Consider the following 11,957-nt stretch of genomic DNA (forward strand, 5'->3'; position numbering starts at 1 on the left):
GCCCCATCTCCCTGCACCTGGCCCATCTCCCCACATCTGGCCCCCATCTCCCCACATCTGGCCCCCATCTCCCCACATCTGGCCCCCATCTCCCCACATCTGGCCCCCATCTCCCTACATCTGGCCCCCATCTCCCTGCACCTGGCTCATCTCCCTGCACCTGGCCCATTTCTGGGTACCTGGCCCATCTCCCTGCACCTGGCCCATCTCCCTGCACCAGCCCATCTCCCCACATCTGGCCCATCTCCCCACATCTGGCCCATCTCCCTGCACCTGGCCCATCTCCCTACACCTGACCCATCTCCCTACACCTGCCCCATCTCCCCACATCTGGCCCATCTCCCTGCACCAGCCCATCTCCCCACATCTGGCCCATCTCCCCACATCTGGCCCCCATCTCCCTGCACCTGGCCCATTTCTGGGTACCTGGCCCATCTCCCTGCACCAGTCCATCTCCCCACATCTGGCCCATCTCCCCACATCTGGCCCATCTCCCTGCACCTGGCCCATCTCCCTACACCTGGACCATCTCCCTGCATGTGGATTCCCTCTCCCAAACCAACCCAAGCAGGTAGCCATCCATCCTAGTGTCCAACCTTGGTGCCACTTCTTCTAGAAGCCCTCAGTTGGGAATTAGGAAATGGCTCAGCAAGGAAGGAGACAGCTGTACAAGCTGAGGGCCTGAGTTTCCCAGCCCCCATGCAAAAGCCTGGCAGGGCAGCCCACATCTGTAAACTTAGTGGGGAAGGGAAGGGAGCAGAGACGGGCATGCTTCTACAGTTAGTTGGCCAGCCAATGTAGCTGATTGGTGAGCTCTGAACTCACTGCCTCAAAAAGAAAGGTAAAGCTCAGCCTAAAGTCTACAGCACTGTGGCCCAGACTAATGACTGGAGTTCACTTCCAGGAGCCTATGTTATAGGAGAGAGCTGACCCCTTCAAGTTGTCCTCTGACACACACACACACACACACACACACACACACACATACACACACAAATCTATGTGTGTGGGGATTACAGACCAATAGAGGAGGACATCAACATGACCTCTGACCTCTACACATACAGACACACATACATATATACACATATACATGTGCAAATGCACACACACATGTACACACACACATTACTGTGGTTTAAATGAAAATGGCCCCCATAAGTTCATATAGTCGAATATCTGGTTCCTAGTTAATGGACTTTTTAGGAAGGATTAGGAGGCGTGGCCTTGTTGGAGGAGGTGTGTTAGAAGCCCACACCCGGTCTAATCTTAGTCTCCCTGCCTGCCTCCCTCTTGTGGATCAAACATAAGCTCTCAGCTTCTGCTCCAGCGCTATGCTGGCACACCTGGTACCGTGCTCCTCGCCATGATGATCGAACCCTCTGAAATGGTATCCAAACCCCCCATTAAATGCTTCCTTCTATAAGCTTCTTTGGTTATGTTGTCTCTTCACAGCAACAGAATATTAACTAACACACACACACACACACACACACACACACACACACACACACACACACACACACCCATCTCTGGTTCTTCCCAAGTCAGAACTTCCGCCCCGTCTTTGAACTCCAGTGTCTGCCAGAGTTCAGCATTCTCCAGCCAGCAGCAGAACACATCCCTGAAACATGGCAATCACCCCAAACACCAAGAGGTTTCCAGAACAACCACTCACGCTTCCTCAAACCAAAGCATGGCAGGGTGTGTCAATGCTGACAGGACCTCAAGAACAATGGGTCGAGCCCCTACCCCCACCCCCACCCCGCACCCTAATCTGCAGAGGGGAAACAGAGGCTGGGGGAGAGGGCGTGGCTTCGGCCAGCAGAGACACAGAGCTCTGGGCAGTGAGGGTGGCTGTTTCCGCAGGAAAGAGGCAGGCATGAAGTTGGCAGGCTGGGTGCTCAGCATGCTCACCAGCGGCGGCATCCAAGGTTCCTTGGTCGGAAGCTTCGTGTGGAGATTAAATGTTGGAAGAAGTCAGAGTGACTCATGTACCCACTCTTCATTTCTCCTCTTTCCTAAAAATCTCAGCTATTGGATATTTTTTATTACAGGAACAGATTTTATTTTGTGGTTTTTCCTTTCTCCCCGCCCCCACAGAGTTCTATATTAGTTATTTTTCTTGTTGCTGTGGAGGAAGTACCTGACAAAGCAATTTAAGTATCATGATATTAACTTAAGTCTTTGGGGACACAAGGCTTGAAGTGAGGTGTTTGTGTGTCAAGTTGACAAAGGATGGGTTATACTGGTTAGTAATTTTACATTTTATTTTAGTATTTATTCATGTGTATGTGTCACCTCCCACTCTTTCCCCTGACTCCTCCCAGGACCATTCCCTTGTGCCCTATGCACCGTCCCAACTTCATGCTCTTTTTTTTTTTTTTTTTTTTTTTTTTTTTTAAATAAAGCTATTTGTGTTGCTGTAAAGAGACCTAGGTAACTCCTTTAAAGGAAAACATTTTAATTGGGGCTGGCTTACAGTTTCAGAGATTTTAGTCCGTTTTCATCACAGCAGGAAGCATGGCAGCGTGCAGGCAAACATGGTGCCGGAGAAAGAGCTGAGAGCCCTGCATCTTGATCCACAGGCAGCAGAAGGGGACTCTGTCCTACACTGGGCAGAATTTGAGCATTTAAGACCTCAAAGCCCCGCCTCAACAGTGACACACTTCCCCTCACGAGGCCACACCTACTCCAACAAGGCCACACCTCCTAATAATAATGCCATTCCCTATGGGCCAAGCATTCAGATGCATGAGTCTATGGGGGCCATTCCTATCCAAACCACCATGAACCCCAATTATTCTCGACTCTGCCTCTTAGCATCTTTCCACCCTCTCTTTCAATATGGTGTCCGAGCCTCTAGAGGACAGGAAATGACATAGATGTCCAGCTTATGATCGGGCACCCCATAGTCACTCTTTCTCTGCACTTTGACCAGTTTGAAGCACAGGTTCTCTTATATAGTTGGTTAGGAAGTTGGTCCCAATTCCCTCTGAAGAGGGAGAAAAACAAGAGTCTGGCCAGGTAGAGGGTGAGCCTGAGTTCTGCTGTCAGCTCCCTGCTCTGCTGTTTTGACCTCGGGGAAGCTGAGCTTTTATCCTTATTCATAAAAAGCAGTGTTTACAGTACCAGCCCAATGTTCTGTTGGGAGGCTAGCGTGGGAACATTCAGGAACAAAAACACAACATGGTGGAAGAAAGCCTGCTTCACCAAGCCTCTGGCCTGGCCTGGCCTACTCTGGGGCTCAGTTCTGAACCTTTCCGTTGCCCGGTGCAGGCTGCTGGTCTGCACACAGGGACTCTTCTTACAGTTTAAAGTTCCGTGATTCCAAAATCATCAAAAGGCAGGAGCAGCTGGCGAGCTCCGGTGTTATTCCTCACCATAAATCAGTCAGGATGAAGTCACCTCGCCTGGCATGCGTCAGGTTTTCCCTCTGTGTTCAGAGCAGTCCTGGACCCGGCCAACTCCACCAAGCCGCCCTGGCTGAACCTCTAGAGTCAATGGCTTTACCATCTTCTGGTGAGGCTCACCGTCCCCGCCAAGCCACTTATGCAACTGTCTAGAGAAACAGACTGCAAATGAGCTCGGCTAAAAATACTTCATCTTCGTGGTGGGGGGTGGGCTGGAGGGAGGGCTGTGGGAAGGTGGTGGCATTCTGAAGGTTCTGGATGCTTCTGTGAGCTCTACCAGGAATCTAAGAAGTACAAATACGGGAGTGTCAACTCTGGTCACAGCTATCCACCTCTCTGACACACCTGCCGATTACTTCTTCCTCAGGAAGGCACCAGCCTTGGTGGTGACTGACACCCGGATCCCAACTGAGAAGGCTTTCCTGCTAATGGCCAGCGTCTTTAACTTTTAGGGCACTGTTCCGGGATGCTGGAGTAACCGCTGGGCAGGAAGGGCCACAGGTGAGAGAAGAGGAGCCTTCACATGAACTGCACATACATGCAATGCCTGAGGAGTGGGGAATTCCAAGGTGCCCCCACCCTGACATCTGGCTTTCTGAGCTGCCCCGCAGGTAAATAAATTCTACCTGAGGTGGCTTTTTCCCCTCCATGCTCCACGCTTCCCCAGTTTCCTCAACAGAGCTCCCACGAAGCCCGCCCTCAAATGACCCAACATATTTGAAGTTGGGGTGCCCGGGATTCTTCTTCAGGGAGGACCTTGTCTTATAAATCATCCTCCAGGGACCCCCAACTGGCTGCCTTTCCTGAACAATCTCTGGGGGACAGGTGGCCAAACCTGGTCTCCTCTTCGGTGGCCACTGCAAGCCCTGTGGCACTCGCTCCCTTGCCGCTGTGCCTCATCCTCATCCTGAGTCAACAGTATGACAACCCAAACGTGTGGCACCAAGTCACCTGGGTGACTTGCACCGAGGAGAAGCGCTGCTCCACCTGCCCCCTTCCTCCAGACTCTCCTACGTTCACACTACTGTTCACAAGTTGCTGCCCGGAGATTACATGCCTGCCGACGGGGCATCTGTGTCATAGCCCTCCCCCAGGCTCAGGGGACATCTCAGAAAAGGGGGCAGAAAGACCGTAAGAGCCAGCTACCAAGAAGGACTGGAGTGAAACGGTGTCTTCTGGACACGGCAGCTATGGTTGCCTGTGTTAGAGCCACACCTGAGGGCAAGGCAATCAGCATTCCAGCTCGGTGCGGGGAAAAGCTCAAGAGCTGACAAGCTATTGATAACTGATGGTTTCTGGGAGAGGGTTCCTTAAGGGTATGACCCTGGTGTGTTGACTCTGACTATATGAGCAACACAGATTGGACTAGGTGGGTTTGGAAGGAGGGTGAGGGAGAAGGAAGTGGATCTGGGAGACTTTGGTGGTGTGGGGGCGGGGAGTAAGAAGGTGAATATGACCAAAATACATTGTATCTATGAAATTCTCAAAAAAAAAAAAAAAAAAAAAAAACAACTAAATAAAACATTGTACTTTAAATGAATAACTTTTGAAAAAAAAGAAACTCTGCCTAGAGAATTCAGCATCTTTGTTACCTCTTATAAGATACGTTGTTGTTGTTGTTTTTTAATCTCTGTCCCAGCTACATCATGCAGTAAAACATAGAAGTTGCAGGGACTTAGGAGACGACTTAGCTATGAAAGCACTTGCCTAGCAAACCCAACAACCCGCGTCCATCTCATAACCAACATAAAGAATTGGATGCGATGGTGCTCATCTGCAGCCCCAGCACTCCTACTGTGGTGTACAAGGCGGAGACAAGAGAATCAGCTGGAAGCTCGGCGTATGCTAAACAAGAGAGACCCTGCCTCAAAAACAAGGTGGACGGTGGTGAGAGCTAACTCCTGTGTGTCGTCCTCTGATTGACACACAAACACCATGGCACAGGTGTGCGGCCCCACCCCTCTCTCTCTCTCTCTCTCTCTCTCTCTCTCTCTCTCTCTCTCTCTCTCTCTCTCTCTCTCTCACACCACACACACACACACACACACACACACACACACACACAGAGTAAATTTATTCTTTTTTTTTTTTTTTTTTTAAGTTATAGGGCTTGGGTATGTAGGTCAGTGGTAGAGTGCTTGCATTCGTGAAGCCCTGAGTTCTATTCCGGCACCATAGAAATCAGACATGGTGGTGCATGCTTATAATCCTAGAATCTGGAACGTGGAGGCAGAAGAATCAGGAGTCCAGCGTCATCTTCAGCTACATAGTAAGTATGAGGCCAGCCTGGGCTACATGAGATCTTAGGTAGGTAGGTAGGTAGGTAGGTAGGTAGACTTTACATACATTGTGCTGTACCTGTTACTCAGCTTCCCAGCGCTGGCCTCCCCTGTAATCATAGTAGGACAACAAAGGTAGCATCCTCTATAATCACAGTGGGACATCACAAGCAGGAGTCTGTCATTGTATGGTCAGGATACAGGACATGTGCATCTGGAAGAATCTCACACGGTGCCCTTTATAGACACATCATCTCCTTCCTTGTCCCCATTATCTCCTGGACAGGGTCCCCATTTCTGCACTCGTGTCATTTGAAGAATGCTGTAAATGGAACCACTCGGTGTATCTCCGTCAGTATCGACGAGTGTGTTGACGTCTTCCATTCAGCATCCCTCTCCAGAGATCCAGCCACTTGTCTCATATAGCCACGCTCATCTCCTTTTCACGGCTAAGTAGTAATCCATGTCGTGAGCGTACCACAGTTTTATTTAAGCTTGCTCCTGATATAGCATGTCTAGGCAGTTTCTAGTTTGCAGCTATTACAAATAAAACTGTAATAAATATTCACATACAGTTCTTGGGTGGGAGGCTTCCTTTCTCTGGGATATGTGCCCAGGAGTGCAAAGAACTGCTGGATCATATGTTAGCTGCATGTTTAATTTTCAAAGAAACTCCCATCCTGCATTCCAGGGCAGAGCATCTCATATTCTATCTTTCTCTTCCCTTCCCTTTCCTTCTCTTCCTTTCCCTCCCCTCCCCTTCCCTTTCCTTCCCTCCCCTTCCCTCCCCTTCCTTTCCCTTCCCTCCCCTTCCCTTCCCTTCCCTTCCCTTCTCTTCCTTTCCCTTCCCTCCCCTTCCCTACCTTTCCCTCCCCTTCCCTTCCTTTCCCTCCCCTTCCTTTCCCTTCCCTCCACTTCCCTTCCCTTCCCTCCTCTTCCCTTCCCTTCCCTTCCCTCCCCTCCCCTTCCTTTCTTTTCCCTTCCCTCCTCTCTTCTCTCCCCTCCTCTCTCCATTTATGACGGAATCCCATGTATCCAAGACTACCCTCACACTCACTATATAGCCCCAGATAACCTTGCCCTTCTGTCTCCACTTCCCAACTGCCGAGATTACAGATGTCCACACCCATGTGGTGCCGACTGAGCCCAAGGCTTAGTGCATGCCAGGCCAGCACACTATCTGAGCTCCCTCCCCAGCTCCCCTGCTTTGTTTTTACCAGATAGATGTACACTGTCCAGTCTCTTGGCATTGTCACTATTGTTTAATTGGCACCATTCTGTGGCTTGTGCGGTTGGGGTAGTTTCAGTGTACATTCCCATCACTGTTGATGAGATGGACATCTCTGTGTGGGCTGGCTTGTCACCTAGGTGACCTCTGGGTGAAATGTCTGTGCACATTTTCCCCCCTTTCTTAATTGGCCTGTTTCTTTTCTTCTTACGGTTGCATTTTAAACTCCAGCCTGAATTCCAGCTCCTGTCAGCCCCATGGTATGCACTGTTTTTCTGTTTCTGGTTTGTTTTTCATCCACTTAACAGAGTATTTTTCAGTGCAAACACTTTTAATTCAGATGAAGTCAAACTTGTGCATTTTTCCTTTTATGGGTCATGCTTCTGGTGTTGAGTTCAAGAACCCCCGTCAGCCCTAGACCACAAAGATTTTCCCCTGGTTTTTTTTCTAAACATGTTGACGCCTCACACTGAAGTCTGTGATTTTTGTGTAAGGTGTGAGCTTTCTATAAAAGCCCCCCTACGGGATGCTCGCCCCTCTGGCACCATTTACTGGACAGGCTGTCCTTTCACCACAAATTACTTTGTGTCTCTTTCAAAAATCAGCAGGGCCTGTCTATATGGGTCTGTTTCTGAGCTGCCTCTTTTTGCCATGTGACCTCTGACCTGTGTGACCTCCAACCCTCTTGCCAGCACCAGAGTCTTGGTTGCTGTGGCTCCACAGCCAAATGAGTCTTGAGCTCAGGTGGACTGACTTCTCCAACTTAATTTGCTTTTTTTTTCCAAAATATTTTAGGCATTCTAATGCCTTTGTCTTTCTATGTAATTTTTAAAGATTTATTTTATGATTTTAAAATTATGTGTGTGTTTGTTTTTGTATAGGTCTGCAGGTGCTAGGAGAAGCCAAAAAAGGGCGCTAGATTCCTGGGACTGTAGTTGTGAGATGCCTGACTTGGGTGCTGAAAACCAAATTCAAGTCCTCTGCACAATCTGAGCCCTTTCTCCAGTCCACGTGAATTTTTTGACGCAATCTTGTCCGGGTCTAAAAAAGATCTTCCTGGAGCTTGAATAGATTTTGTGTTTAACTCACTCATCGATTTAAGGCAATATTGAGTCTTCTAATCCACAAACATGCATCTCTTGATAGACTCGGCTCCTTGGTTCGTCTCCTGAGCGTTTTGTAGAGCTGCTCACAACCACTCAGACAAGCTGAATTGTTGCTAACTCCATCAGGTATGCACAACCTGCAAACCCGAGGGCATCTTGCCTATGAGTGTGGTGTTCCCCGTACCTGTTCTGGTAGGTTTGGTAGACTTGCACCTACTTTACCTTTATGAGTGATAGTAAATGCTCCTGAAAGTCATTTCAGTGTGTTTGTTCCTACTGTATGGAAACACAGTCTTTTTTTTTTTTTTTTTTTTTTTTTTTTATGTTTATCTGGCACCTTGCTGCCTTATGGGACTCACTTATGAGTTCTGGGCGTTATTTCATTGGGTCTGTGAGGGGAGCTGTTGAGAGGTCTCACACATGGATGACCATCTAACAGTGATGTGACGTTTGCCTTTCCTTCTCTAACGCAGGCCTTTTCTCACTTGCTGCTGATGGGTGGACAGCTTGGCACTGCCCCCACGCTTGGGGAGGGGGGGAAGCCTTGCTTCATCAAGTGTGAGACAGCTGTGGGCTTCCTGCAGTTGCTATTTCTCACATTTGAGAGGCAATTCTGAGCTTAATCTGAGATTTCTCTTTTATCATGAATGAAGTTTGAATTTTGTCAGGAGTCTTTTCTTCATTAAGTGATGTAGTTAGGGGATGTTTCTTCTTTAGTTGTTTTGTGGTTCTGTGGGTTGATTTTTAAACATTGAGCATATCTTACATTTTTTAAGGAATGAACCCCACTTACTTATGGTTACAGAAATTTACAAGGAATGTAGTGTCACTTTTAGAAAACTGAAAACATATGTAAATGAAGCAATTTGGTCCTCAGGAGTGTAGTAGTAAATTCTTACATATATGTACTCATTTATTATGTACATGTATATATTCATAGTCATGTGTACACAGAAAAAACATGTATGTATGTATGTATATGGGTTTTTTGTTTGTTTTTTGTTTGGTTGATTTTCAGACAGAGTCTCATTATGTAGCTCTGGCTGTTCTGGAACTTACTATGTAGGCCAGGTTGGCCTCGAACTCACAGAGATCGGCCTGCCTCTGCCTCCAAAGTGCTAGGATTAAAGGTGTATGCCACCACACCCAGCTGGAAATTTCTTTCTTTCTTTCTTTCTTTTTTTAAAGATTTATTTATTTATTATATGTACACTGTTCTGCCTCTATGTGTACCTGCAGGCCAGAAGAGGGCACCAGATCTCATTATAGATGGTTGTGAGCTACCAGGTGGTTGCTGGGAATTGAACTCAGGACCTTTGGAAGAGCAGCTAGTGCTCTCAACCCCTGAGCCATCTCTCCGGCCTCCATATTCTTAATTCTAGTAGCAGAAGGGTTGAGGTGTGTGTGGGCTCTGCATTAGAGCCAGCTACGCAGGAGGAGTCAGAGTGCTGGGATGGGAAAGAGGGCAAGTATCAGAGTTCTCTTCCTAAGAGATGAGCACTGGGCTCAAAGGTAATGCACAGCCATGCTGAGCATGAGCCTTCAACCTCGTGGACACATGCCAGTGAGTGGACACATGTCAGTGAGTGGACACATGCCAGTGAGTGGACACATGCCAGTGAGTGGCTCCTGAAGCATGGGCTAAAGAAATGGCTCAGTGAAAAAAGTACTTGCCACCAGGCAAACGGCTCAGCCTTGCTTTATGTAGTCATTTTTCTGTACCCATTTAGTGAGTGTCCACTATGTTCTAGGACCTGGAACACCACAGTAGGGACAATGCAGCTGGCCTCTGTCTTGGTGTGATTCCTGGACACACCTCTCCATCAGTGTGAGGCACCCATCCTCTGTCTTCCTCGGGCCCTGCTCCATCAAACCACCCTTGTCTGTTCCAGCCCAGCCCAGCTCTCTGTTTCTCTGAGTTAGCAGTCCCATCAGTAACTCTGAGCCTACTGGCTCATTCATTCTTGTGACCTAGTGTCCAGCATGCTGCCCAGCATACAATTGGTGTGGCACATTTGTAGAATGAAGCTGTGTGAGCAGAAAGGCCCAGGGGAGGTAGACAGGAGGCCATATTACATGAGGGCCACAGCAAAAGAAACAGAAAGCAGATGTTAGCAATGACATGGACCAGTGTGAGATATGAAGGTGGCCAGCTCCTCAGAAGGTGTGTCTCCTCCCCAGCTCACTGTCAGGGGATGGTGGCATAGGGCAACCTGATCGACTGCCTCTGTCCTGGGGAGGCAGGTTAAGCCAAGGCAACCAAGAGTGCTGGGTTCATCTCTCTACTGTACAACTCAATGTCTCGGGAGTGTGTGGAGCCCATGTAGTCACCGCGTCACCTTCTGTAAGTGATGATGGTGGATGCTAGGGAAACCAGGGCATCTGGGAAACTACACGATGCTTACTTAGCACGTGCATCCTGGGCGTGCCCCCTCTCCATGGACCTGAGCCCATGTTGGGTGTAAACCCCAGGGAAGCCGGACTCATCCTGATCCCCACTGGATTCTCAGCAGCCAGAGCAATGACATGTACGGAGAGAATGCAAGGTAAATGTTTACTTGAGGAGAGAAAGATTTGACTGCAGAAATATAATGTGCAGAAACCATGATTGTCCAAAATGACACATCACTAAACTCTGTTGTTTTGGTTAAAAATGACTTCCTGGAATTAAAAAAGAAAAAACCTAACATCAGAAATGTGTTTTGTAATCTTGAGGCAGCCAAAAGGGCACTTCTGTGCCACTAGACGTGCTCTCTGCTCTGTGGGTGTGGCTATTACTTAGGTACTGCGACAAGTTCCATTCATGATAGGAAGCCACCAGCTGGGCTAGAAGGAGGTCTGTGATCTGCTCAGGTGTCTGCTTGCTCATCTCTTCTTTGGCCTCCAGGCTCTAGACATCCATGACAGGCACCATGGCCACTACTGCCCCACCCCCCCATTCATGTGTGACCATCTTAGCGCACCCCAGGAAGGAGGTGACAGTGTATGCTGGAGCATGCGTGCATGTGTAAGTGGGAGAGGGAGGATACACATGCAGACCTGTGTCTTCAAATGTGAGGGTGAATGTGGTGTCCCTTTCCCTCATATGAGCATCAGATCCCATGGCTCCTTTGTGCCTTCCATGAACCCTGGAGCCATAGCTTGGATATGTCCCATTTGTCAGGACAAGGGGTGATGCTCCTGTTTATATTTTAACCATATAAAGATGAGCCGAGGAGCTGACGAAATGGCTCAGCAGGTAGAAGTGCTTACGGCTCTTGCAGAGGACCCATGTTTGGTTCCCAGAACCCACAGAGAACCACTCACAACCGTCTGTAACTCCAGCTTCAAACAGGCAGGCCGATCTCTCTATGAGTTCAGGGCCAGCCTGCTCTACATAGTGAGTTCCAAGCCAGCCAGGGCTAAAAGAAGAAGAGCCAAACCCACATATTATCTTCTCAGAGGCTCCTTAGCCTCACTCAAATTGTCTGGGCTGCCCCCAACTTTATAGCACACGCTCCCAGGCACCAGGCTCCCACTCCTCACTCCAGTGCTCACTCCCTCCTGGGTTTCTGTACTCCTGACCTTTGTGATTTCCAGGCTACAGGCTACCAAGATACCCCAAGGTACCGCAATAAGCTCTTGCCCACCTAGCCTGCCACAGGATCTAGTGTGGCTCTGGCACAGTCCCCATGATTCTCCACAGGACCCTCCATCCGTCCTCCACCCTGGGCCTCCCCCAAGAGCTTCTCATGGGCCCATCCCTTTGTTAATATCAATACCCTGTCAAGTTGCATTGTATCACAACCCCCACACTCCGCAAAGAGGGCTGCCATTTTTCCCATGGTGGAGATGCCTTTCGCTTTCTTTGTCTTCACAGGATCGTTCCTTTTCTGTGGGAAATCAGCTCTCTGTTTTGTTCACTGAAATTGTCCCTGTTCTTGGCGCAGGG

Source organism: Acomys russatus, chromosome 14 (genome assembly GCF_903995435.1).
Source record: "Acomys russatus chromosome 14, mAcoRus1.1, whole genome shotgun sequence".
In the NCBI taxonomy this organism is placed as follows: Eukaryota; Metazoa; Chordata; class Mammalia; order Rodentia; family Muridae; genus Acomys; species Acomys russatus.